Source organism: Rattus norvegicus, chromosome 4, assembly GCF_021556685.1.
Source record: "Rattus norvegicus strain SHRSP/BbbUtx chromosome 4, alternate assembly SHRSP_T2T, whole genome shotgun sequence".
In the NCBI taxonomy this organism is placed as follows: domain Eukaryota; kingdom Metazoa; phylum Chordata; class Mammalia; order Rodentia; family Muridae; genus Rattus; species Rattus norvegicus.
Genome location: NC_141537.1, coordinates 61400582 through 61426639, shown reverse-complemented (window position 1 = coordinate 61426639; position 26058 = coordinate 61400582). Strand labels below are relative to the sequence as shown.

The 26058-nt window shown below is 42.7% G+C and overlaps 1 long non-coding RNA gene across 2 annotated transcripts in view; it reads left to right on the top strand.

Annotated features, from left to right (window-relative positions):
* The window catches only part of LOC102549088 (uncharacterized), a 42311-nt gene extending 16913 nt beyond the window's left edge, over positions 1-25398 (top strand). The window contains exons 3-5 of one of the 2 annotated variants that reach the window (XR_015685979.1): positions 14082-14325; positions 15590-15684; positions 24830-25398. This is a non-coding gene — a long non-coding RNA (uncharacterized LOC102549088). Of the gene's footprint in view, positions 1-14081; positions 14829-15589; positions 15685-24829 lie in introns of those variants that run through there. The other variant, XR_015685978.1, reaches the window with a different exon arrangement.
* The last annotated feature ends 660 nt before the right edge of the window (positions 25399-26058 follow it).

The window sequence follows — 26058 nt, the reverse complement described above, 5'->3', positions numbered from 1 at the left end:
TTGGGATTTTCTGAACCTCGAGAAAAACTTCTGCAGTTGCAAGTGTTCGTTCGGTCCACATCCTGATTTTCTCAGCTGGAAGATGAGTAGCCTTCTCTCACTCAGGGCAGGACACCTGACCCTCAGAAACCTCTACAGGCTAAAATCAAGAGGCACTTAGAATAGAGTAACAAGCCTATGGAAGCCATGCTATGAGCTCAGTCTGTTCTACCATCCCGGATCCATACACTATATAGGTAGTCACTATCCTGAGACCCCTCAGACACCACAGGGAGAAGGCCTGAGATAGTCATCAGCAGAGAACTGGCTTTGTCTATCCTCCTCCCCCCCCAAAACCCACAACCACATGGCCTTTGTTCTCCCTTCAATAGCTGTGCCCTGTGGTTAGTCTCAGAAAAGAAAAAAAATCGGTTACTTGCCACTCTGGATGGTACCAGATTTTAATTTCCAGGTGCCAGAATGTTTCATTTTTAATATGAATAAGCTATATCTCTTTTTATGGAGGGAGTTGGTCTCAAATCTTAGAAATCCTCTTTCCCCGCCACTCCTCCTAGTCTTTCCCTGTCTTCTTCACGGCACCCTGTAGAAGGAATCTCTGTCTGGAAGCTTCACCCGTCAAATAAAACTGATTGGGCTCGAGCTGAGGCAGGAAATAGGAGGTAGAAGTTCCAGTAGGAAGCAAGGATTCTGGGATAGAGGCAGGCTCAGGAAATTCACCCAGCAACATGGAAATCAGAAGCACGCGAGCTGAGCAGAGGTGACTAACCACGTGGCAGAGTTTAGATTAGAATAACAGGATGATTAACTTACGAGCTAATCAGGGAGCAACCCAAGCTTATGGTCAAGGTGTTTGTAAATATAATTGAGTCTCAGAGTCATTAATTATTCTAGGAACTTGGGGCTGGGAGGAAAAACTCCCATTTTACAGCACCCAGCGTCTGTTTACAAATCCAGCTGCTGAATGAAGAACAGGCTGGTGAATCAGGAGATAAACAGCTACCCACGGGGCAGGCATTTTGGTACAGTTGAACATGTCCCCAAGCCCCCAGCCTTCTAAGCTTGTTCCATCCAGGCCACTGTCTCAGAACAAAGATGGTCTCAAAAACCAGCTGTCCCTCGAAGACATCCTCATCCATGATCTATCCCTCCTGGCTATTTAGATTTGAAGGTATTCGTTAATGAGCATTGAAAGATTCCGCTTAGCCCTTCTTAAAAGAACTACAGGGGAAGAGACAACTAAGGTGAAGGTCCCCCAACCCGGACATGGTGAGGTATTGTGTGGTCAATATGGGGCCACACAAGACTGTGTCTATTAATGTTGTTATCACAAAATACTAAGGATTGGGTAAGCTATTAAGAATGAATGTTGATTTCCTCATAATTCTGGATTCTAAGGAACCCAAGATTAAGGTGCTAACACCCAATCAGGATCTACTTTCTGTCCCACCCAGTGAGGAGGACATAACTACAAGAGGCTAAGGGGAAAGCTCACTCTTTTATAATGGCATTAACGTTATCCATGAAAAAAGAGCCAACATGGCTCATTCACTTCATGTGGTTCCACCCCTAACCTCATTAACAGTGGCAACAAAATATTAACATGGGTTTTGAAAAGGACAAACATTCACACTTTAGCAACTATGGAAGAAGGCTGAAGCTATGAGATGGATTTGAATGAGAATAAATGGAAGTGGGAAACAGTGGGAAGGAGGAGTTGCTAACATGTAAGGGATTAATAATCTGGTGACTTTTATTTGGATTTTTTTCTAATAATAATGAAGTGGTGCTTAATAAGAATCAGGAGCAGTATAACATTCTATCCTATTTCAAGGTAACAAGGTAGACTGCTACAATTTCATGGGTGGTCACAGAAGGCACAAGACTCTTAGATGCTAGCACAGGAATCCCTCGTTCACCATAGTAAGAAACAACAACAATGTCAGCATTCACACTTGGTCCCCAAAAGTCACATTTCCATAATAGCATATACAGGGGCTTTGATGATTCCTATACATATATGGTAGGATCTTCCCCTAATAAATAAACATTACAAGGGACCAATCATTGGGTGAAAGAGGAAGAGAAGGCAGAAGAAAGGAACGGCACAGGTTTTGGACAGGGAAGAGCAAGAAAACAGACAGAATGTAGAAAGTCAGAGGCTGTTGTGAGTGGCAGATCAGATTCACCGTTGGAGGATTTATAACATAGAACAGTTTGTAAAATTAAGATTCTAGGACTGGAGAAATGGTTCAGTGGTTAAGAGCACTGACTGCTCTTCCAGAGGCCCTGAGTTCAATTCCCAGCAACCACATGGTGGCTCACAACCATCTGTAATGGGATCTGATGCCCTCTTCTGGTGTGTCTGAAGACAGCTACAGTGTACTCATATACATTAAATAAATCACATTAAAAGAATTAAGATGCTAGATTCTGTACCCAGTGATTGTGTTACCTGTTGATTCTAAACTAAGATTGTGTGGTGTTTTCCTTCATACTGCAACTCAACCGAGTTCCAGAGAAAGGTACAGAAGAGTATGGTGTGCAAGGATGCATCCCAGCCAGCCATGGGAATTTAGAAACGTGGTGGTGTGCGTGGCAACAATCAGCCAGCTATGGGAATTTAGTGAGATGGGAGGAGAAAGCCCTGGGAAGAATGTGATTTCTGGCCTCTCCACCAGCCTAGAGACAAACCAAGGCCACCTGCTGGTATGAGCCAGCATTAGTATGGGAGATATACATACATACATACAGATAGATAGATAGATAGATAGATAGATAGATAGATAGATAGATAGATAGATAGATAGATAGATATGTGTGTAATATTATGTATATATGCATATATGTATGCAAATATAAATACACATATATATTTATTTCACCCAACATACACCCTGTGGGTTGAATAGCAGAAGAAAATCACTGTTATCTGGAGAACTTAACCATTTATAACGGGCTGTTCTGGGTCTACTTAAATCCAACCACTAAATAGAGTGCTTTATAATCTACTATAATCTGTACTTTATTCATATGTACTTTGAAATACAATATAGATTCCTATAACAGTGACAATATTATTAACGTAAATCTCTAGATTAAACCCCATCTCAAAAACTATTTCCAGGATGTTGATATGTATATAGTCTCTTCAGTGCCTTTGCAATGGTATTTCCAATGCTTCTTCAGTGGCACAGGACGGTCACTATTTGTAGTAAGAAGAGTGTATTAGTTTGGCCTTTCACTCCAATATAATCTATCTCTTAATATACTTAGTATATATTATATTATTATGATGCTACAAGTAAAATATATAGACGGTTTATGAATATATTAGTGAGTGCCCTGTTTTACTTAGTTAATTTTGCAAATACGAGTGTATTTTTTAATGTTGAAATAATGCTTTTCACAATTGTGTGTGTATAGATACACAATTCAAAATCATGACTTAAGAGAATTACTCACAAATGGAATTGCTGCCTCAAATGATATGTGCCCCCTTTTAAGCTCTTGAGTCATTGTTTTCAACATTACCCAGCATTCCTCCAGAAAAGGTGCAAGTGTCCTCCACACAGCTGGACTCGGGCATGTGTGCTCATATCCACAGCCTGATAACTCCGCCTACAGTTTGGAAAGGATTTCTGCATCTTTCAGGTTTTATTGATGAGTAAAATTATTTTGTTTTAATGAGAATATTTTCCATTACTTAAAGAGCAGAGTGTTTTTCATATACACCTGATATTAAATTTCTTCTGAAATTACTTGTTTATTTTCTTGGCCTCTTCAATTAGAATGATTCATCCTTTATTTAAAAATTAATTTTAAGAGCTTCTTGTATGGTTAGTATATTTATTCTCTCGTACAAATATTACAAAAATGCTTTTTAATTCATCCTTTGCCTCTTTATTTGTTCATGATATTTTCACATAAACAGTAAATATCACTAGATTTATTAGATTTTTTTTCATGTTTGCTGCTTTCCAAAAATATATTAGCATTAACAAAGTCAGCATTTTATATTCTGAGATCATAAATTCATAGCAAATTTTCTTTTGCGATATCCGCTCTACATTGAACTCGCTGATTCTATAGAATTATGATCCATTATGTGAGATAGGCATTTTATCACACATTATAATCATAGATTTGTTTGAAATCCACTGGTCCGTTGTAAGCACTGTTAAAACCCAAATCCTCTAATTCTTATAATTTAATAATACAATGGGAACTTAAACATCAAAAGCAATATTAACAAAGCCATCAGAAGTAAAGGTAAAAAAAAATCTACTTTCCACAATACATGTGTTCTATAGTGGAATGTGCAACTTTGAGAAGAAAGGATTCCATCCCAGTTGAAGATGGGAATCCACACAGTAAGAGGATACTACATTGCTTTTTTTTCAAAGTTAAGGATCTGCTCAGTGGGTTGGATCAGATCTGGGTGACTCAAGGGAACAGAGCTAAGAAAAATGGACAGAAATTACTAGTGGAAAAATTTGACTCATCAAAGAACTTTTACAAAAGATTGTTCAGCACAAGAACAGGCCACTTGAAAGGAAAATGGGAAAGGGTATGTACCAGTTATTTTTCTCACTGCTGTGACCAATACCTGACAAGAAGAAGTTTAAAGAAGGGTTTGTTTTGGCTTGCAGCTTGGAAAGGGATGGTGGCCATGGGGACAGAGAAAGCATGGTGGCAGGGATGTGAGACCATTGGTCTCATTGCATCCAGGGTGAGGGAGCAGACACTGGATAGGAAGTGGGATCCAGCTATCAACCAGACCTAGTGATCCACTTCCTCCAGCAAGGCTCCAACTTGGTACAGGTTCCACAGCAACACAAAGCCCCAAGCTGGGGACTCTGTGAGCATGTGGGAGCCATTTCTCATCCAAACCACAATAGAATAGGTTTTTCTATTTTAAATAGCTGGTTTTTCAAGGATGCAACATAAAAGACATTCAGAACAAAAGAGGGACAGAGCTATTTGAAGTACGTTTGTCTCTAAAATCTTGTCATTCATCACACTGTGGTTTTAAAAATCAATATCATAACTGCATTAGCATCCACAGGCAGCCATGGAGGAATCTGCTCTGGGATAGTCTGAAGGCAGTTGAGCTGAGACATTGGCTCCTGGAACTATGGAAGCTGCGGTCCATTTTTCCCTTTGACTATGAGGCAGTTGGCATGAGATGCCAATGAAAATCGAATAGGTTCCCAGTCAGTCTTTGCTTTTGTTTAAACTTTTAAGTATGAATCAAAGCACCCTGGGGCATCCCTAGGTCTCACTTTTGTCAGGTTTCTGCAGACAGAAAAGCACAGGGATGAGATGTATTTTGCACCCTACTCCCCTCTATAGGGTTTGGAGAGGAGAACTTCCTTTAATGCCTCAGTAAAATATTCCGAGATCCCTTGAGTTGTGCTATTCAAATGCAATAGTTTTATCTATTATTTATCCCCGTGGCTTTTGGAAAGGAACCCTTTCTGCCTTGCAAAGAAGAGAGGCATAGCTTTGAAGCGTCCCCCTTTGGGCAGTTTTCCTTTTAGAATAAGCAGTCACCAAGAATAGGGAGTGAAGGTGGTGTCCTTAGGGGCTGGGTTCCCCGTTATTTCAGTTCATTCTGTACTACTGTAACAGAATACCTGAGATTGGGTGATGTGTCAAGAACAAGAATTTATTTTTTATATTCTGTGGGACCGGTAAGTCCAAGTTGTATCATTGCCCACCATGAGTGTTCACATCACTTGTGCTCTTCCATGGTGGAAGGCAGAAGGAGTAAGTGCATGTACCCACAAGCACCCAGAAGAAAGAAGGGTAGGGGTGGCCAAACTCATCCTTTTCGCAGAAACCCACTTCCATGATAAATGACCATCTCCTGTGACAATGACGTAGCTCATTCATGTAGGCTTAGGCTTCATAATATAATCACTTCTTAAAGGTCCCACCCTCGTTCTGGTTGGACTGAGGACATCGTTGATAAACTTTGGGAACAGATCTAAGCCACAGTATCTGTGTAAAAGATCTCATAGCCAAGGACATTGGTTCAGCAAGTGGAGGGTCACTTGGGCCTCTAGCCATGGCCCTCTGAAGATTTGCTGTTCTCATTTTGTGAAAAGCTTAGACAAATGAGAACAGCCCCAGAGTCTGTCCTAATCACTGTAGCCTCTCGACTTTCTCGTAGGCAAAAATAGATAGTGTGGGCACAAAGCATGGGACAGAGTGTGGACAGTACAAGATGCTACAGGCCTCATAAATGCAAGGCTGAGTGAAAGAATTGAAAATGAGGCACAGTAGAGACCTGACTCCATGTATATAAAAATTTAAGGTAAGCTGTCTAATTTATGGCATTTGAAGATAAGACTTCTCTTTTGGGCAAGGTTGGTACTCATGTCCAGAGGGGTCTCTAGGATGTCAGGTATATTCTGCCTTAAGCTAACTGCTGCTTTCTCAGAGTGGACTAAATTTGTGAGGTGAATTATTTTACATTTATGATTTATGTACATATATATATATATGTATGCTTAAATTCAAAACAAGGAGGTGGTGACTTAAGTACTTAGCACGGTAAGTGTTCTCGTGTGTGTCATTCAGTTCTCCTGACCCCATAAATGAAGCCAGTAATTCTTTATTTTTATTCCAGAGGAGGATGTGGAAATTCTGTGAGATGATACAGTAGGATAGAGTCAAAGTAGTCTGATCAAGACCATGTCTTTCTGACTCTAAGCTCAGGCTCAAGTCTTCACTAAACATTTTACAATATCCAGAGCAAAATTATGCTTTTGACACTCAAAAGGAAAGGAGAGTGAGTGTCTAGACCATGCTGTGGGGAAGGACCCTTTCACTGGGGTCACCTAAGACCATAGGAAAACACAGCTATTTACATTGTGATTCAAAGTAGCAAAATTAGAGTTATGAAAGAGAAACACAAGGTTATGGTTGGAGGTCACCACAACATGAGGGTTATAGCGTTAGAGAGGTTAAGAACCACTGGTCTAGCCCCTCTCCCAGCCAGAGCTTCAACCCATAATGATAGGGAAATCTCATAAGTCAGGGGACAATCCAGGAACTCAGAAATCTCTTGGAGCTATATTATTTATCTGTAACCATGGATAGAGGGGTTTTCTGTCTTGCTCAGTAGAGAGACAGAGGGTGATGAGCTCCTCAATGGCCTTTCCTAGGGTCTGAGCAACACTAGAAATTTACTCACCTAACCTCTGTCTTTAGCCTACAGGTACTCCTCTCAAGGCCTGAATAGAAGAGAATAGGGACAAAATTCAAGCTACTCATATCAATGTAGACACACAATTGGGAACTTAGGCAGAGACATGGGCTTTAGACAAAACTAAATTGTCTTCTTGCTATAAAACTGAATAATAACTCTCTCTCTCTCTCTCTCTCTCTCTCTCTCTCTCTCTCTCTCTCTCTCTCTCCCTCTCTGTTGAGTTTGCTCCTTTATGCCAAACACCTTGGGGTAGTCCTTTGGCACAGCTACTGCTGCTGTGCTTGCTGGTCTGTTCTGAATGATGCAGTGGTCCATCTTGCTGTGTTCTGGAAGCTTCAAGACCCATTAGGTGCCCATTGAAGCTGCCTCCCCCCAACCTTACAGGAATGCTAGGTCCTTGCAGTAGAGTAAGAATGCCTCCTCCCTAGCCCACTGTTCTTGTCTGCTGAATCCTAAGGGATCACTGCTTGTGTCCCCATGGAACTAATGCAGTCGCAGGCCACATCCTATATCTGCTGAGTCCTAGACACATTACTGGGAACATAGGAAAACTGTCCATTGAAGCTCTACTAAGCAAGAGCATGTGACTTTTTCTGCTCATAAGACCACACACAAGAGAATGAGAGCAAGTTATGGGCCAGATCAAAGAGAGGGCTGTGAATTCTCTGTGCCTTTAATTCTTTCCCATGCAGTGATGAATGACCCATGTTCCAGGGCAAAGCAAGATAAAAATGGTCTTTAAAGTTATCATGTAGAGGGCAGAACCTTAAAAGGAGGCAGCCAACACCAATGGAAAAATGAACCTGTAAGTATTTAATCAAAGAGATTTCTTCTCCCACAGCATCTATCCCAACATAACATAATAATCTTTTAACTCTGTTTATAGTCTCTTCTCACTAGGACCCACTCACATATTTAGAAAACAGACAACCCTAAGGGTGCCTTATCTCTGTCTTTCCCATATCTCTTCTTAACATGATTCTTTCCCATTATACAAAAATACATCTGCACATGGTCTCAGGGGAACCATGTCTTACATTCAACTGCTCAGGAGACCACTCAGGTTTTACATCTCAGTTGGAGTCGGTGGTTGTTGCTTGTGATGGAGATAGTAGTGTATTTGTACATGTGTGGTGTTTGTCTCCTGAGCCCTAAGGCATTGTATTTATTATATTGATTGTAAACTTGACAAGATCTAATATCACTTAGAACACAGATGTCTGGGCCTGCCTATGAGCAAGTTTCTACATTGAGTTCACTGAGCAGGTAGCCCTGGGTTGTATAAAAAGCAAGCTAGTAAACATTGTTCCTCCATGGTCTCTGTGTTGGTTCCTGCCTCCAGGTCCCTTGAGTTCCTGCCCTGATTTGTTTTCACTATAGACCATAACATATAAGATGAAATGAACCTTTCCTTCCCAAATTCCTTTTGCTCATCCCAGCAATAGAGAGCATTCAGGACACATGGCCCGAGGCTCTGGCCTGAATGAGCTAAGCAACCTGCATTCTCCTTTCTTTGCTTCCTGTCTGCAGATGCAATGAAGCAGTCACCACATGCTCCTGTTATCTGCTGAGCTCCCCTCAATGTAATGAGCTGTAAAACTGTAAAACCAAGTAAACTGTTTATTCCCTAGGTTCCCTATGTTGTTATCGTCAGATACGTAGTCACATCGGTGAAAAAGAGTGCTTAATGCAAAGAGAGGTGGGGAGAGATGCTATTTGGGTGGGGCAAGATGATGGTAATAGATCACACTCACTCACAAACTCTTCCCAGGTATGCATTATTGCCAAACAGTCCTGCAAGTTGTCTGTCTTGAATGGAATCTTGGGTCTTTGGTGTATGGAGGTTTATTGGATGACTGTCTGTGACATGAATCTACTTTAGATAGGGAATATGTGTGTTCCTCTCAACCCACAGCCAGGAAAAAAGGCACCGAGATTTCTCATATATCCAACATCCACTTGTGAAAATGTCCTTGCTAACCAGCAGAATGTCATTAAGCCTGGAGAGAGTGTATTGTGGCTCTACTCACAGTTCAGCAGGTGGTGTCAGGGTATCTATTGCTGTGATGAAACACCATGACCAAAGCAACTTTGTGGGTGTGGATGTGAGTTTTGTTTGTTTGTTTGGTTGGTTGGTTGTTTGGTTGGTTGGTTGGTTGGTTGGTTGGTTGGTTGGTTGGTTGGTTGGTTTTGCCTTGCTTTTTCACATCATTACTAAAGAAGTCAGGACAGGAACTCAAAAAGGACAAGACCAGGAGGCAGGAGTTGATGAAGAGTGTTGCTTATTGGCTCATTTCCTATGGCTTTCTCAGGCTGCTTTCTTACAAACCGGAAGACTACTAGCCCAAGGTTGCCTCACCCCCATAATAGGTCAAGCCCTACCACTTTAATCATAAATTAAGGGAAAGGTGCCTTATAGGCTTACCAGCAGCTTCGTCTTATAGAGACATTGTCATAATTGATACTCCCTTTTCTCTAGTAACTAGCTCATATCGAGTTGACATTAAACTAACTCAAACTGGTGACATCTTCCTAAAGAAACCATACTCAGTCCAGAGGACCAGTAAAAGAGGTGTAGCTGACAGAGAAGGGATGGACAGCGGATAAAGGTACCTGGGAGCTTGAGCTAAACTATGGGCCAGCCACTTCAGCATTTCCAGAAGTCAGAGACAAATGCACCATTATTGTGGAGTTTATCTGATCAATTGTTCCTGAGGTCAAAGACAACAGAGTTCATAAAACTGATAAATTAAAATGGCTAACAAGTTTTCCCTGGAGATCAGGAAGGAACTCTTATTCATAATAATGCTTCACACTAAAAAATAGTTCTCACAAACAATTCCAAAAGAGGCAATCCATTCCTGGAGGGTAAGACCCTATTGCGGAAGATACCACACACTTGAATAATAGAACAAGGGAAAATCAAACTCACACTTACCTGAAAGCTTCATCCCTCCTGGCTAGCTTTTGTAGTGCTGGAAGATGCTGTGCACACTGCCAGAGGAAAGAAGTAGTCACCAATGTTACCAAGCTGTGAACTGGACAAGCTCCAATATTAAGTGGCCAGCAAGATGCATCTACTGATGTAATAGTGACTTCAATGCTACAAGATTATCCTAACACTTTCTGATTTGACTTAAGGCCTGCTCCACAAGATATTTGGAACCATTAATGGGGTGAAGAACTTGTGGCTAGATAGACCATAGGCCCTCACAGAGAGCCCTACTATGACTATTCTACTGAATAAATATACTATTAAACTTCTCATAATGACTTACTATACACCCATAGATATACTCAACCCTCATCAAGAAGCTTCTTACAGCAGGGGGTGATTAACAGAGACTCCCAAGTAGTCAGTGTGCAGAGAATAAGGAACTATGGAATGCTCGGTTCTAAATGGGACGTCTATATCACATCCCTTTCCCCAAGGAAGCAGTATTTTCTAGATGCACCAGAGGAGATGCATGAAAACTCATAGCAGTTGAGACAGCATGCACAAGGCTTCCGTAAGATCAGAGACAAAACCCAAGCACATAAGGGAGAAGTGGGCACAAAGCCCCACCCCTAGCTGAGGAATTATTGTCATTTGATGACTGTTGTGAAGTAAAGAGAGAAAGTCAGTTTTCATTAATGATATAACCCCTGGCAGGTCAAGAATACTCCAGGGGATGCTCCCACACTCATGATTATTTGGGCAACACAAATTGGACTTATTAGATTTCAAAAATATTTTTAAAATTTGGGTGGATAGGTAGGTATGAGTAAGATATAAGAGGAGTTGGAGAAAGGCCGATAAATATGACCAAATACATTGCATGAAATTCTCAATTAATAATTAATAAACATATTATTTTAAAAAATAGTTCTCTACATTCCTCTCAAAGATTTCTTTCACATCCTTTATTGTAAGTCTCAAAACCATGTTATGTAGTATGATTATTCTGCTGAATAAACTTACTATCAAGCTTTTCATAATGACTTACTGTATACCCATAGATATATTCAGCCCTCATCAAGAAGCTCCTTCTTACATAGCAAAAAATAAGAGCAAAACACAAATTACCATTCTTTTTGTTACAATACCACCAGACACAATGTATAAGACTAATGAGCTCACTGGATACATGCTATTTGTGTGTGTGTGTGTGTGTGTGTGTGTGTGTGTGTGTGTGTGTGGTGTTCATTTGTATACATGTCTGATGTGCATGCATGAAGAGTCTAGAAGAAGGATGTAAGACATCCCGATGCATCATTTTTCACCACTTCCCCCATGAGAAAGGCATTTCAGGAAACTAGAAGCTTACCATATTGACAAAGTTGATTGACTAGTGAGCTCTCAGGATCCACTTGTCTTTGGCCTCCAGTCCTGGTGTTACAGGCACAAGCAGTCATGCATGATTTGAATGTACATGATTTTAGGAGATGTGAGATCTCTATTTGAAAATGCAGAGAAGAAGCTGAAAAGAATAACTTGTCCCTTATAACAGGAGCCAATGGTGGTACCCAGACACCCAGCTCTTAACTGCTGTGGACTGAATGTGTCTCCAAAAGCATGGGTTGGCAACTTAACCCCATAGGTGAGGCCTGAGGAGATGTGAGGGCTCCACAATGTGTATGCTGCCCTGGTGAACCAGTCAATGCCATTATCGTGTGAGTTGCTTTCTTATGACTAAGTATGGCCACTCTTTGTTCCTCTTACTCTTATTTTGACAGTTTCTTCCTTGGGATGGCATAACATGAAAGCTCTCATTAGCTGCCAGTCCATCAGTCTTAGTCTTCCCAGCCTCCCTCTTCTGAGAAATGAACTTCTGTTCATTATAAATTACTCAGTCTAGCACTTAGTAACAGCCCTAAGCAGCCACTGACACTGATCCAGGTATGTAATCTCTCAAAGCCCATCTTTTCTCTATGGGCATTATTTTGTTCACTGATGTAACAGATCAATAATAGAACCAGGAGCAGGGTCTGCTGAGACACTTGACTATGAGTTTGCATCTTTATTTGGTAAAGCACAGACAGCATACAGCAATTGGCTTCTTAACACAAATATGATGTGCTCATCTATGACTGCTCAACCAACCTCATCAGTACCCCATAATGGAGAGCAAGTTCCTGCAGTCAGAGAACACAGATTTCCCCAGATATCTACCAGTGTCAAGACCTCAATAAGCTGCTAGGTGTCAACCAAAGATGTTTAAAGTTGTTGCAAATGCTTGCCAAGAATGCTGAAGACAAGACAAATATCCCCTCTTATTCCAAGTTTAGAACTGTTAGAATCTAAGAGGAGGGCTGCTAGGATTTAGAAGAAGGATCACTTGGGTTCTCTCTCTCTCTCTCTCTCTCTCTCTCTCTCTCTCTCTCTCTCTCTCCTCTAACACACACACACACACACACACACACACAATAAATATTTGTAGCTTGATTATATATTCCTACATTCATTTGTAATAAGGCAGTATATAAAATAGGATTAAAAAAATAAATAAAAACAGACCTCTAAAAGGATTTACCTACAGATTATCAGGCACTTAAAAGGAGTTAATTACCACTGCTGAGCCTGAAGTTGAGTGCAGGTAATACATAAAAAAGAAACATACTTCTCATTATCTAATAATAACAACTTTTAAAATAATTTATTAAATAGATCCTCAAGGCTATGTGAATGCATCTCTCTATGTGGTGGAGCCAAGCTCTAGGAGAGATGTATTCTGTGCATATTCTTCTGTCTAGGATAATTAGTCATAAATATATTCTATCCTTTTCCAGCCCTCCCCTTCCTTCTGTCCTTTATTCTTTCCTTCCCTCCTCCCTTCTCCTTTTCCCACTGTCCTTTTTATGTTGTTTAAAATGTGCAGAAAAGGGGTTGGGGATTTAGCTCAGTGGTAGAGCACTTGCCTAGGAAATGCAAGGCCCTGGGTTCGGTCCTCAGCTCCGAAAAAAAGAACCAAAAAAAAATGTGCAGAAAAGCACAAACAACAGTGAATTGCATGGTCCTAACCCAGAAGTAAACTGCACTTGATTTTGTAAATAAGATAAATAGAACAATTAATGTAAAGTGGAAACCTCTTCCCTGCACTTCCCAGATATGATCACTACCATCAGTTTAGGGTGTATTTTTCCAGTGATGTTTTATATTACGTATACAGCTATAAATAGAATGTTATTAAGTTATGTGTTTTGTATAAATGGTGTAATACCGAATCCAGCATTCTGCAAGTTACATTTTTCACTCAATATTATGTCTTTTAACTCTCTACATTGGAACATGCAAATCTAATTAACTCATTTGTTTAGTAGCAACCCATCACATGACTCTTGACAGTTCATTTATCTCTTCCCCTATTGAACATGTTATCCGTTCCTAGTTTTCAAATACAATGAAATTTACTATAGATATTTTCAGCATAGTCATTTGTTCACATGTTGGAGAGTGTTCCTTGGCATATGGACCTGATCATAAATTCTTACGCCATTTCAATTTTTTCTAGATTGCAGAATTTATAGCAGATTGAATAAAATGTAGTGTATTTAAATGATCCTAGACTAATGTTTTCTTGTTTTGTCTTTGAAAAAAATTAACTGTCTTGAGTAGGATCATAGAATATTAGCTTATCAGAAAGGGGGCATCCTAAGATAACCAGTTTTCTCAATGGCTTGCAATGAGCCACAGGAAGCCAACATTTGGAACTGGTTGGCATGCTACAAACTTAGCAAACTGGCCTTCACTAACTAGAACCCATAGGCACCCTCTAAATCCAATCCCCAGCCCTACTTACAAAATCTCTTTTGGAGTGCTACGAAGGTCTTATAGGGTCTGTCTTATACCTAAAAGTAAGTTTTCCTTCAATCTCTTTCCTTACAGCTGTTTTGACTCCACCACATGAAATGTCTACTGGCAAGACTTCCATCTTCCCTCAGAGTCCTGGAATTGCGAGGCTGGATAGGTGACAGCTGGGACGACTTGCTGCTCTTCCGGAGGACCAGAGTTTGGTTACCAGAACTCACTCTGTGGCTCACGACCACCTGTAACTCCAGCTTCAGGGGATCTGAGGTCCTCTTCAGGCCTCCACAGGAATTTGCATGCATGTGCATGTACCTCCACACAGGCATGTACATATGAATATAATTAGAATTAGGAGTCCTCAAATTGCCCCAAAATTTCCTTTCTTTCCTAAGCAACCCTACCAAGAATCTCTAGTTTCCATCATTATGAACAAACACAAAGACCCATCTCTCCACACCTGCTTGCTGATCCATGTAAAATCATACCTGACGTACTCCGCATACCAGTCAGAAGTTTGCTTGGATTTAATGGCTCCCAGTAATGGTTAGGAGGTACATATAGACAGCCTGGCTGGAGAGGCGGAGCTTGACATTTTCTCAGTAGTGTGAACTGGGTGGCCCAAGGTAGACCTGGAGCCTGATAAGGCTTTCTTTGGGTTCATAAAAGATGAACATTTGAATGTCAGAAGCAAGCAGTGTTTTAGGAATTAAGTATTGCAATAATTACCTTTTATATAATTCACCATGACAACTTCCTAATGTTTAGCTGTCTCATAGTTTGATAAATAAGGATTACCAATGAAGAAAGAAAAAATTAATGATTTTTAAAATAAGGGTTCTCTGTGTTTGAAGATACATTTCTCTTTCAAGATTCCAATGCAGTCTTGTGAGTGGGCAGGGAAGGCTACTGTGGGAAGAAGGGGTAGGCCTCCAGCACCTCCAGATTGCCTCAGTATCTTATTCTTGAAATTAACATGGAAATGTGCTAAGGAGATAGGCCTAAAGGTATTCTTTGTGGCTCTGTGATATTTAAAATTCGGAAAGAACTTGAATGGTAGCAATAGTCAACATGGTAAATTGGAAAGTCTGCAGCCTAAAGGCAAGATCCAGCCCTTCTACTTTAGCTCACTGTGACCTCAAGCAAAATGTTTCTCCAAACTTGTTTTATTATCTATAAAAAGTGGAATAATACATTTTTACCTTATGGAAATACAGTGACTACCATATTAGATTAGCGGTTCTCAAGCTATGGGTCTTGAAACCCCTTTGGGGTTGAATGGCCCTTTCACAGGGGTCACCTAAGACCATCAGAAAACACAAATATTTACATTATGATTCATAAAAGTAGCAAAATTACAGTTATGAAGTAGCAATGAAGTAATTTTATACTTCACAGTTGGGGGTGGGTCACAATGTGAGGAAGTATAGAAGGATCACAGCATAAGTAAGGTTGAGAACTATTTTATTAGATGATATGTCTAAGGCAGACCCATAGAAAGAGTTTCTTAAGTATTTGTTATTATCAAATAAGTTCTGCTATAACCATATGGTAAAGTTCCTTGTGAACATTAAAAAATGGTGTTGCAGAAAACTAACAACACTAGGATGTTTATGGAGACGTTCAGGCCAGACCAAGAAGACAAGAAGAGCAAGTGCAGATGCTTCCTGTCCTTTGGGGAACGGTAAGAGAAAAACCAGTTAAGTGGCAAGAAGTTTCAACTTCTGAATGAAATCAAAACCCATCGCCTCCTCAGTCCGCCTCTAAGTAAATGACATTTTCCAAGAGTCCAAAGGTTGGGGCCACAGGCATCTGGAGGGAAACGCTCTGCAAGGGTTTTCCAGTGGAAGCCTCAGCTAGGTGGGGAGATGCTCATTTCCATGGCCGCTGCCTCGTAGTAGTTAGCATTTATAGTGCGTGGCTGCAAGCATGGAATGCCTTCCAATTATGTTAAAGGGTATTTGTGAAGCCAACTACCTGCAATTACTCTCCTGCTTTCCCCTGGGTATTTGCGCACTTTGGGATGATTTTTCTGAGAAGATTTTTCTAGATGATTAACCCTTTGACTTCGTGGTATTCCTAAACAATTGTGAGTTGGGGACAGTGGTAGTGGAATGGGAGAAAAGCTTGCCTTCATAGCTTATAAAGCCGACGTGATAGAGAGACTGTCTGCTTGCTACCACCACAGGACTGTTGGTAATGGGGAAATGTGACTGTCTGAGGAAGATTTGAAAGCTCCCTGCTAAAGAGGTTTAATGCCTTGAGAGGTCCTAGGTCCAGCTCTGTCTTGCTGAGTGCTGAGCTATGCAGATAATCAGTCCACTTTGGGAATAAATGTGGATTACAAATTGAGTTGGCTATCTGGGCCCAGGAAACTGAATGAAGAGACTATTTGAAAGCCATTACCTTGACTATTTTGACTTTGAATATCTTGAAATATGTCCCTTCTTGGTCCATCACCTCTCAAACCTAAGGCTCACACCCACCTATTCTTTGGCATCTCTTGATTTTTAGTGAACGTTACAAATAACATTTCAGTCAACAGTAGTTGAGAAATAAGGGATGGAGTTGGAAAAGAGAGAAGATGTTCAGAGCAGAAATGCATGGAGCTGCTGGCAGCTATTCCTTACTTGGAAGAAGGCCTGTCAGTTTCTCTTTTTATCTCTGCCATCCTGTCAGCATTGGCCAGATGGCCAGACAGACACTCTCATGCCCCACCTTTGACTTACAAAGGACTTCTTAGCAGCAGAGGCGGTGGCAGTGGCAACGGTGGTGGCAGTGGTGGTGGCGGTGGCAGTGGTGGTGGCGGCGGTGGTGGCAGCCATGTCTTTTGTTCCTCAAATCTAAGGCACTTAGGTAAGCAGAAAGCTAGTAATGGGACTCTGAATGACTCTAACTTGGGTGCCTCAAAAGTGAGTCATAAGCCACATTTGACTAATTTAGTTAGGGACTGCCAGTCATCTGATGCCACAGATACACTCAGAGCTGGAAGGAAATTTTCCCAGAAAGGGAGTGGGCTGTGCAGGGACCGGGAAGAGAAGTTGCAGGAGGAGCAGCAGGTGCCTGTCTAGTCCCCAAGGAGGCAAACATTCCTGCCATTGCCACAAGGGAATCTCTTTCCATACACCAACTCTTTCAGGGAGGAGAAGAATTTTAAACACTGCAATTAAAGTAATAGAAGTACATTGACTGATGTAGATGTAGCTCGGAACACAGAATGCTGGATGAGTCCCATTCTTGGGCAAGTTTGAGTCAAGGTGCTGGCAGATGTGACTTAAGAATAGGCATTGCTCCCTCAGGAATCCCATGATAGACTCCCAGTTGCCAAGAGAGGAGTTTCCCATCACCCTCCCTTCCTCTTGTCAAAGGCTGGTACTGTGTGAGCTGGCAGCAGGCTGACAAGGTTACAGGGAGAGATCTGATATGTTATCACACTTCTGGGGCCCATGACAGACAGGCTTGTGTGGAGTGGGCCCACGGCCTCTTCTGCCTCCCTCTCCAAATATCCACCTCCCACCCCCTACCAGTGTGCCTCACACAGGCCTGCCAATCAGAGACAAAGATAAGAAACTGACTTGAGTCCTCCTCCCAGAGCCCAAGCATCGAAGGCAATTATGTGTGAGTGGGAGAGTCTCAGTGCTTGTCAACCTCAGGTCTCAGGCTTGTGGTGAGACTACACAGAAGCGTCCATTGCAGCATGTATGGCCTTCTACAGGACACATCGCTACTCTTAGACAGACGCCACGTATCACTATTATGCTGACTATTAACAATGTACAACCATGGAAAGAGCTATGACTGTGAAGGTGGGGCAGGCCCACAACCTGAGCACAGAGGCCTTTAAAGAAAGTCATCAAGCTAGCTGCAGCACTCTGGAGCAGGCCCTGCACCTCACCTGAGTAGCACAGTAGAGCTTGCCCTGGTGGCGGGGGTGGTGGTGGGGATTCTGTGAACTGGCCCCAGTGGTGGTAGGGACGAGCTAACCCAAAGGTCACATGCCAGGGCCAGTTAGCCTTGCCCAGCCCTCCTTTTTCATCTGCAAGGTGGTAGTGTGGGTTCAGGAAAGATGCCACTACCCCTCCAAGTATCCTACCTGCACTAGGAGAGTGAGCTGACCCAGAGAGCCAGAGAGAAGGAAAGCTGGTTCCACTTCTCTCCTGGGCAAAGAGGGAGAAGTGGCAGGTTGACCAATTTAGCTTCCACCCAGGACCAGATCTGAGTTGGCCTACCCCAAAATATACTCCATCTATGAACTGCTGGAGCATGTGGAGAGGTAGTTCCTGTGGACCCAAAGCTGCAGAACCTCCATGACACAAGACCACAGTAGAAGAGTCCCAGTGAGGATCCAGTATTAATAGTATAGCAGAAACCAGAAGCCTCGAACCAGACCAATGCCTCATTGCAATGAACATTTGCAAGAAAAGTTGTGTGGACAAAAGGGTATGCTCCATGACATACTAAAGCTTCCACCTCTAGATGGTGTTTTGACTATATTTGTTTTCTTTTAAAAGGAGGTTGCAAGGGTGGGGGGGCAAAAGGATGGGAAAATGAGTGGGATTGGGGTGCAAGACATGAAATTCACAAAGAATTCATGAAAAAGTAGAGCTATGAAGCTACAGAGTCCACACTGTCCACCATTCTTCCCAGCTACACAGGATGCACAGTATGGATCTGGGACGATTGAAGATAGCTTGGTAATGGCCCATGAAGATGTCACTTAGAGCAGTCACCAGAGGCCATAGCATGCAGGGTCCTTAGTAAACTGAAAAGAGACAGACCATCTGATTTCATAGTTTTCTACTGGGCATAGACCCAAAGGAATGGAGATTGACGTGTGACAAGGCATGTGGACTCACACTTACATTTCAGCACTATTCACAATTACAAAGATATGGAATCAACCTAGGTGTTCATCAGTTGGCTAATAAATAAAGGAAATGGAGTATGCAAGCATAATGGACTATTGCTCAACCATACACACGAATGGAATTTTGTCATTTGTGGTAGCATGTGGAGACTGGAGAACATTATGTTCGGTAAAAATAAGTCAGGCACAGAGAAGTGAACATTTGCGTGTCTTTGCTTAGAAGTTTAAAAGTCAATCTCACTGAAGGAGAGAAAGGAATAATGGTTATGGGAGCTGGAGAGATTGCTCAGTGGTTAAGAGCATTGTCTACTCTTCTGAAGGACATGGGTTCAATTCACAGAACCAACATGGCAGCTTACAACTACCTGTAACTTTGGAGTTCTAATACCCACTTCTGACTTCAAAGGGCTCCAGACATACATGTGGCACACAGATAAACATACAGACACAATACTATATGTATATACATATATATATACACATATACATATATATGTGTGTGTGTATGTATATGTATATATATGTGTATGCAAAATTTTAAAAATAATAATGGTTACTAGAACCTAGGAAGGTTGAGGGAGAGGGGAAATGGGGAAAGAAGTCCCAGGTAGAGAGTGCAGTTGGACAAGAATAACTCCCAATGATTTGCGGCAGAGTGGGGTGCCTGTGGTTGGTAGCAGTCAGCTGCTTATCTCAGAATGGATAATGGGGAAGAGGTTGAATGCTTCAGACATGGAAAAGAAGAATGAATGTACAAGGTTATAGACATTCACCTTACACCGACTTGATCATTATGCACTGTATCTCTGCACTGGGGGGGGGGGCTGCCTCTGCAAGCACGACAAGCATGAGGACGTGAGTTCGAATCCCCAGCACCCAGGTAATAAGCTAGGCGTAGTTGTGATATCTGCAACCCTAACTAATATTGTGGGTCTGAGGTAGGTGGATCTCAAGAGTTAGCTGGCTAGCTAGTCCAAATAATGAATTTGTAGTTCAGTGAGAGATTCTATCTCAAGACAAAAAAGGCAAAAACGCAAAGAGGAAGATATTAGATACCCTGATCTGGCTTCCACAGGCATGTGCATAGATATGCAACACACGCATACACGAAATGTCATGCTGCGCTCCAAAAATATATTCAATCGCTCTGTGACAATTAAAAATAAAAAGATATTTAGAAAAAACAAAGCTACCAGGCTACAGAGTAGATCTTCCCTGTGACTTTGGAGAGAAAGAGAGGCAGGGGGAGACGGTGAGTGGGTAGAGAAGTAGAAAGAAAGAGGAAAATGAGGGAAGAGTACCAGGCTAATAGACAGAAGGAAGCTTTCCAGGGTAGGTTACTCTACCTGAAATGGGACAGACCAGTGCCTAAGTGACACAATCAACACATCCCTTCTTGTCACCCTTCCCTGAGGTCACAGCTGCGAAACAGGGCAGAATGAAGGCAGCGCACGGCAGCTCACCCGACCGCGACACTACAAAGATAACACAGCAACACAAGACAACACCAAGCCTTGAGGCCCTGTGCCTGTTGTCGACACTCTCCTGTCTGCCCCAGATGCCTACATGCTCTTCTTCATGCTTCTGGTCTAGAGGTTCCTTCTTCATAAAGAATACAGGGTTCCCCAAAACTCCAGACTGTCATCATAGTTACTAGGGACTCCAGAGAGGATTTCCCAGCTCAAACGGGATGTCCATGGCCAGAAACAAGGATGTCATATTAGAACATACCTGAGCTCAGTGTTGCTAGATATCCTGAGGTCACATATCTTTTCAGAGTAGACTGACAGTACCTGGTATTCATTCACTGAGTGTCACACCATGTGCCAGTCAGTGGCCATAGGCCTGATCTAAGAGCTCTCAAGAAAATAACTCTGAGAGATAGATGCATTCATTCCCATTTTGTGTGCCTAGAAGCAGGTTTGGAGAGGCTACACAGAATGGATTTAAGTCAGGCCTCAGACTTTTCAACTCACATCAGAGATTTGAATCATTATAAGGCCCCCGTGGCCCAGCACTCTTCACCCAGAGATCTGATAACACCCTTAGCATGGTGCCTTTCTAAACATTGAGGCCATTGCTTTTGACACTTTTCCCAGGGCTATCTTGGGGCCTCCAAGTGTCCCTTGGCTGGAAGGCTGCAACCCAGGGCAGTCAAAGCTTGGCAGGCTGTGGAAGGATCTGAGCCAGGGATGCTTTGGCAAGAGGCCCAGGAGCACATCTTTTAATAGTTCAGGGTCTCCTATAAATATGCCAACTGCAAATCAGAGGCTCAAAAGCAAATCCCAACAGCGACTCAATTTCAGGGTCTGAAGCGTTCTCGGCCCAGCCTTTCACATCAGCTCAAGTTCCCCCAGGTTCGCTGGCTCCCTCCATCTAATCTATTGAAACGCTGAGGCCCTCTCCACTGAATGCTGCAGAGACCAACTATGAAGGGAGGGAGCGTGGCCAAGGGGTCGGGAAGAAATTTGGTAAGGTTGCCTGACTCTCAATAAATATTTATTCCCGCTTGGAGAGCCAGGGTTGGACCAGAGCTCCCCCTGGGCTTTGCATGGAGAATTTTCTATGCTTCCAGAGTGGAAGGCTGAATGCCAACCTCTTACCCTACCCTACCCTTGAAAGCCTAGGGTGAGGCTAGAGACGCCTTGTGTTCTGGGTAGACTGTGTTTGGTCTTGTTGTCTCTAATCTACATAATTCACTGCAGAATGGGCACTGCTGTTGTCTTTTCCAGAAAGAACCTGGGGGTAAAGGAGAGAGGACGATGCAGCCACTGGCTGGAAGAGTCAGCATTTGGCTCAGATCTGCTTGGCAGCCATGTCTGAGCTCTTTCCCTCGAAACACCCCGCCTTCTCACTCTGGGTTGAGACCATACCTCTGCCAAGACTTGGTTCCTTTCCTTCCATCCCTCTCCTGGGCCGCACAAGGGGCTTCACTTTTCTGCCAGTATCCTTAACAGACTCTGTGAACCCTAAAGTCCTCATCCCAACTGGTCAAGGCCTCCTTTACCTGTCCCTCTTACAATCTCACTTACTGTTTCCCAAGTGGTGATCTGGGAGGAAAAAGCAACCTTGTGGACTAGGATGATATCGGGTGAAAAGGTTCATTGCTTATGTATTAAATCGTGTGTCCGTCTTATGTGAGGGACACAGGTCCCCCCTAGGATGGCCTCCTCCCAGCTTTATCTCTTTTTAGAGACATAGAGTAAGGAATAGTCATAACCTCAGCCTCCTCCAAGGTCACTGGAAGGTAGATGGCTGTGAGACACATCTTATCTAAGTCTCTGGGCAGCCATGCCTCTCAGTATCCAACAGTACCACCGAGCACAGAGTCCCTGGGGCTTGTTGTCATTCACATGCCCAGCATCCCCACCTCTCAGTCCCCAAGCCCAAGTAGCATCTTCAATAGAGACCAGGCATATCCCCATGATCCTAGATGACTCTGACAGTCACTGACATTGCACTCTTCAAACAGGAGTTGGGGAGGCAGAAATTCCAACTTTGAATAAGTTACTCACCTTCTTTATACTTCAGTTCTCTTTCAACACACAGTAAGAATGAACATCTTACCTGCTTCGTGGGACCCGTGAAGAGAGAGAGCACTTAGTATGGGGAACAGAAGGCTTTTCTAAATGTCCTGACACCAGGGTCCTTCTCCATTCAGCATTTGAACGTATAACTGAGATTTAGTAAAGAGTCAAGAAGTGAATTGGATTTGCCCCTGCAAACCACAGAATAGAAAACCAACTAACAATGAAAGCACACGTGAAAGACAGCAATTACAGGCCTGAGTTCCAAGCCATCCGTCAGCACATACTGTGAGCACTGTTGTCACCCAACAACCAAAAATTCTCTCTTACAGAAACTTCACCTACAATTGAGGAGATAGTAAAAACAAGATTGAATAAGATGAAAATTAATTGAAAAATATACTGGTCATCAAAACATGACTCTTGTTTATTCTTTCAACACACACACACACACACACACACACACACACACACACACTTTAATTGCAATTGCCTCATGTGTAACCATGGACTATATGGAAAACAAGGTTGCCTACATAGCCCCACCCACAAGATATTTAAAGTTTAGAGAAGTAGACAGATAAACAAATCAAACTTCATAATTAATTTACTCTCTTTTGGCTTTGACTATTGAAAGCAGATAAGCCCTGTGCTACTTGAAAGGCTTTATTTGAAGACTCAGAGGTCGGCTGCAAAACTTTAAGCAGAAAGACGTTCAAGGTCTGAGTCCTGGTCTCCGGGGACTCAGAGCCTCAGAGTCCAAGGGTGGAGTTAAATATACTTTGAGAGGGAGTTGTCATCAAAGAGATGACAGAAGATAGTTTTGAAACTCTCATCTAAAAGGACTTGTAGCATCTGAAAAGACAAGTAAACAGGTTGTAGATGGTTAGCTGCCATCCCAGCAAAAGTGAAAAGCAGACAAAGCACCAGCCATTTTGACTAGCCCCACAGAGCAGAGAAGGCAGAAGCAGAACCAACCAGGTCCACATCTCCTGGGAACTCACTGCCTCAGCTCCTCACAGGGAAGTACAGCTGCTTGTTTCCTGGTTTGTAGGAACCACCCAATAGAGTACCTATACAGTGTCGAAGAAATAGTCATTGAATTAATGAGTCAATGACAGCCCAATTACCTAGATGGGAGAAAGCCTTGCTCCCAGTATGCAGGCAACCACAGAGCAGAGTTAACAGCATATAGTTTTGTAGGTAGTCACTGTGGTGGTTTGAATAAAAATGGCACAAGTAGGTCCATAGAGTGTGACAGTATTAGAAGGCATGGCTTTGTTTGAGCATAGCTTTGTTGGATGAAGTGTGGGAGGAGGTAGCATGCTTTGAGGTCTAAGAAGTACAAAGCAGGCCCAGTGGCTCAAAGTTATTTTCTTGCTGCCCATGTGTGCAGAAACCTCAAAGCCTTGCCCCTGTGGTATATTTCCTCCAACAAAACCATACCCCAAAGAGCAAAACCATCTGGGGACCAAACATTCAAATGCCTGAGACTATGGGGCATGCCTCTCATCCAAAGCATCACACATGGAAAGAAGAGCCCTAAAGTCACCTCAGCCACACAGGTCTCCTTTTGTACCTTCTGTGCACCCTAAAAGTCTTCGTCCTACACTCCCTTCCTCCCAGGACAACATCAGTGTGTTTTACCACATCTAGTTTTTCCTCTTTGTTCGATATAGCACATTGAAATAGTCACACAGTCATCAAGTTCATCATTTGGCCTCCCCCAAGTCCATCTTCTCTTCACCAATCTCCCAAGTCACAATGCTGTACCAAGATGACGGCTAGTATCTTACAGCTGATTGTATTCTCTCTAGCCAGGTCTCCTACCCATTCCCCACAATGCCCTCTGAGGAATCTTCCCCAAACTCAAGTCTGAAGAGACTGACCAGATCTCTTTCTTTTGAGCATCTCCCACTGTAGACAGTGAGCCACACCGTGACAGGGAGTCTGTATGTAGCTTGCAGAAGCCCAGTGACTAGCACAGAGCAGGTGTATGCTGTGGATGTGCTGTATGAGTGATTGAAATATCTAACCCATTTCCTGCGCCTGCAGCCCACTGGCAATTCCAAGCTGCCCCGTCTTGAGCACACGTGGCTTATTTTTAGCATTAGTGTTTTATTTCCCAGTGAAATTTGGTGCCAGCTGTGGTCACCTGTTTGATTGCTCTCTGAGCTCTGCCTTTAACTAGAAATTAATTTGGATTACTTAAGCTTTCCTTGCCCAGTGGAGAAAAACTCCGGCTGGGTAAATCCAAAGCCGCTGGCGATTTTTCTTTCTCCATTTAATCTCTTTCTCTCATGTGCCAACTCTAATTTTGTGCTTCCTGGCTTCCTTCCCCCCTTCGTGCCTATCTTTAATCTGTATATCTGACCCTATCTCAGAGGATGCCGACCCAGTGACTCTTCATCTTCCAATTTACACATACGTTGCAGGGAAACTGAGGCCAGTGTTGTGGAGGGGCTCAGCTCACGTTGCTTGGAAAGTCCAAGACATCTCCACCAGTGGAAACCCAAAGAATACATCCTGAGTTCCAGTCTGCGGTCTTCGCAGCCCATGCCTTTCCTCCACACTCAGGAAGATCAGCAGTTTCAAAGATCAAAGTCCAGTTAAATCCTCTGATTTTAGCAGTGTGGACTAAGAGGATGGCAAGAAGGGGAACAGGCACGGAGCCTGGTGCTCACTGAGGACTGAACCCAGGATCTCAAGCATACAAAGCAAGCTCTACCGTCCCAACTCCCTTTCGTTGCTGCTAGTGTTGGTGAGACAAGCTCATAATGTTTCAGAATGGACTCACGCTACAGCCTACACTGCCCTTGGACTTGTGGTTTTCCTGCCTCAGCCTCACAAATAACTAGGACCAAGTTTTTTTTCTGAGGAAACATTTCTACTTGGTGTCCCTCCTGATTAGTGAAATGTAAGGACGGCGTCTGTCCCTCAGATAGCCTAAGAACCCTGCTACAAGCCTTGCTGGAAGAGCAAAGTAAAATCCATCTGACAACCATCGTTGCCTTCTCTCCCATTTCTTCAACCTTGTTGGCCACCTACCCTAAGCTTTCTTTTTATTTAATTTATAATTATTTTATGTATATGGTATGTGCTTGCCACAACATGCATGTGGAGGTCAGACGACAGCATTGTGAGAGTGGTTCTCCCCTCCATCTACACATGAGTCCTGGGAATTGAACTCAGGTCATGAGGCCTGAATGACAAGCACTTCACCCAGAGAGCCCTGCACTGGGCTTTCAACCAGAGTCTGTCTACACTGTATTCAGGTTCTACAACTACACTGCTGTCTCCATCAAGAAGTCTTGCCAAGACCTAAAAGAGAGGAAGATGGGTGCACCCACTGATCTTATCTGAAATTTAGAGCCTACTAGGAAATTTAGAGAAGTGAAAGGTAAAATGTATGCTGATCTGTCACGATGCTAGAATGGTGACTGGAAAGCTCAGAGCTTCCCAAGGAAAGTGCTGATTTTTAAAAGAGAGTCTCAATTATTGACAGTTTTATTATCACCACTGCCCAGTATATCTTCTCTCTGATATGTCTACTCAGTGACTCTAATTATTAGAATTTTAACCCACTTTAATTTGAACACTATAATCTATGCGTTCATAGGAAAATGTGTTTTTAAACCATTTGCTTCACACTGTTGACTCACAT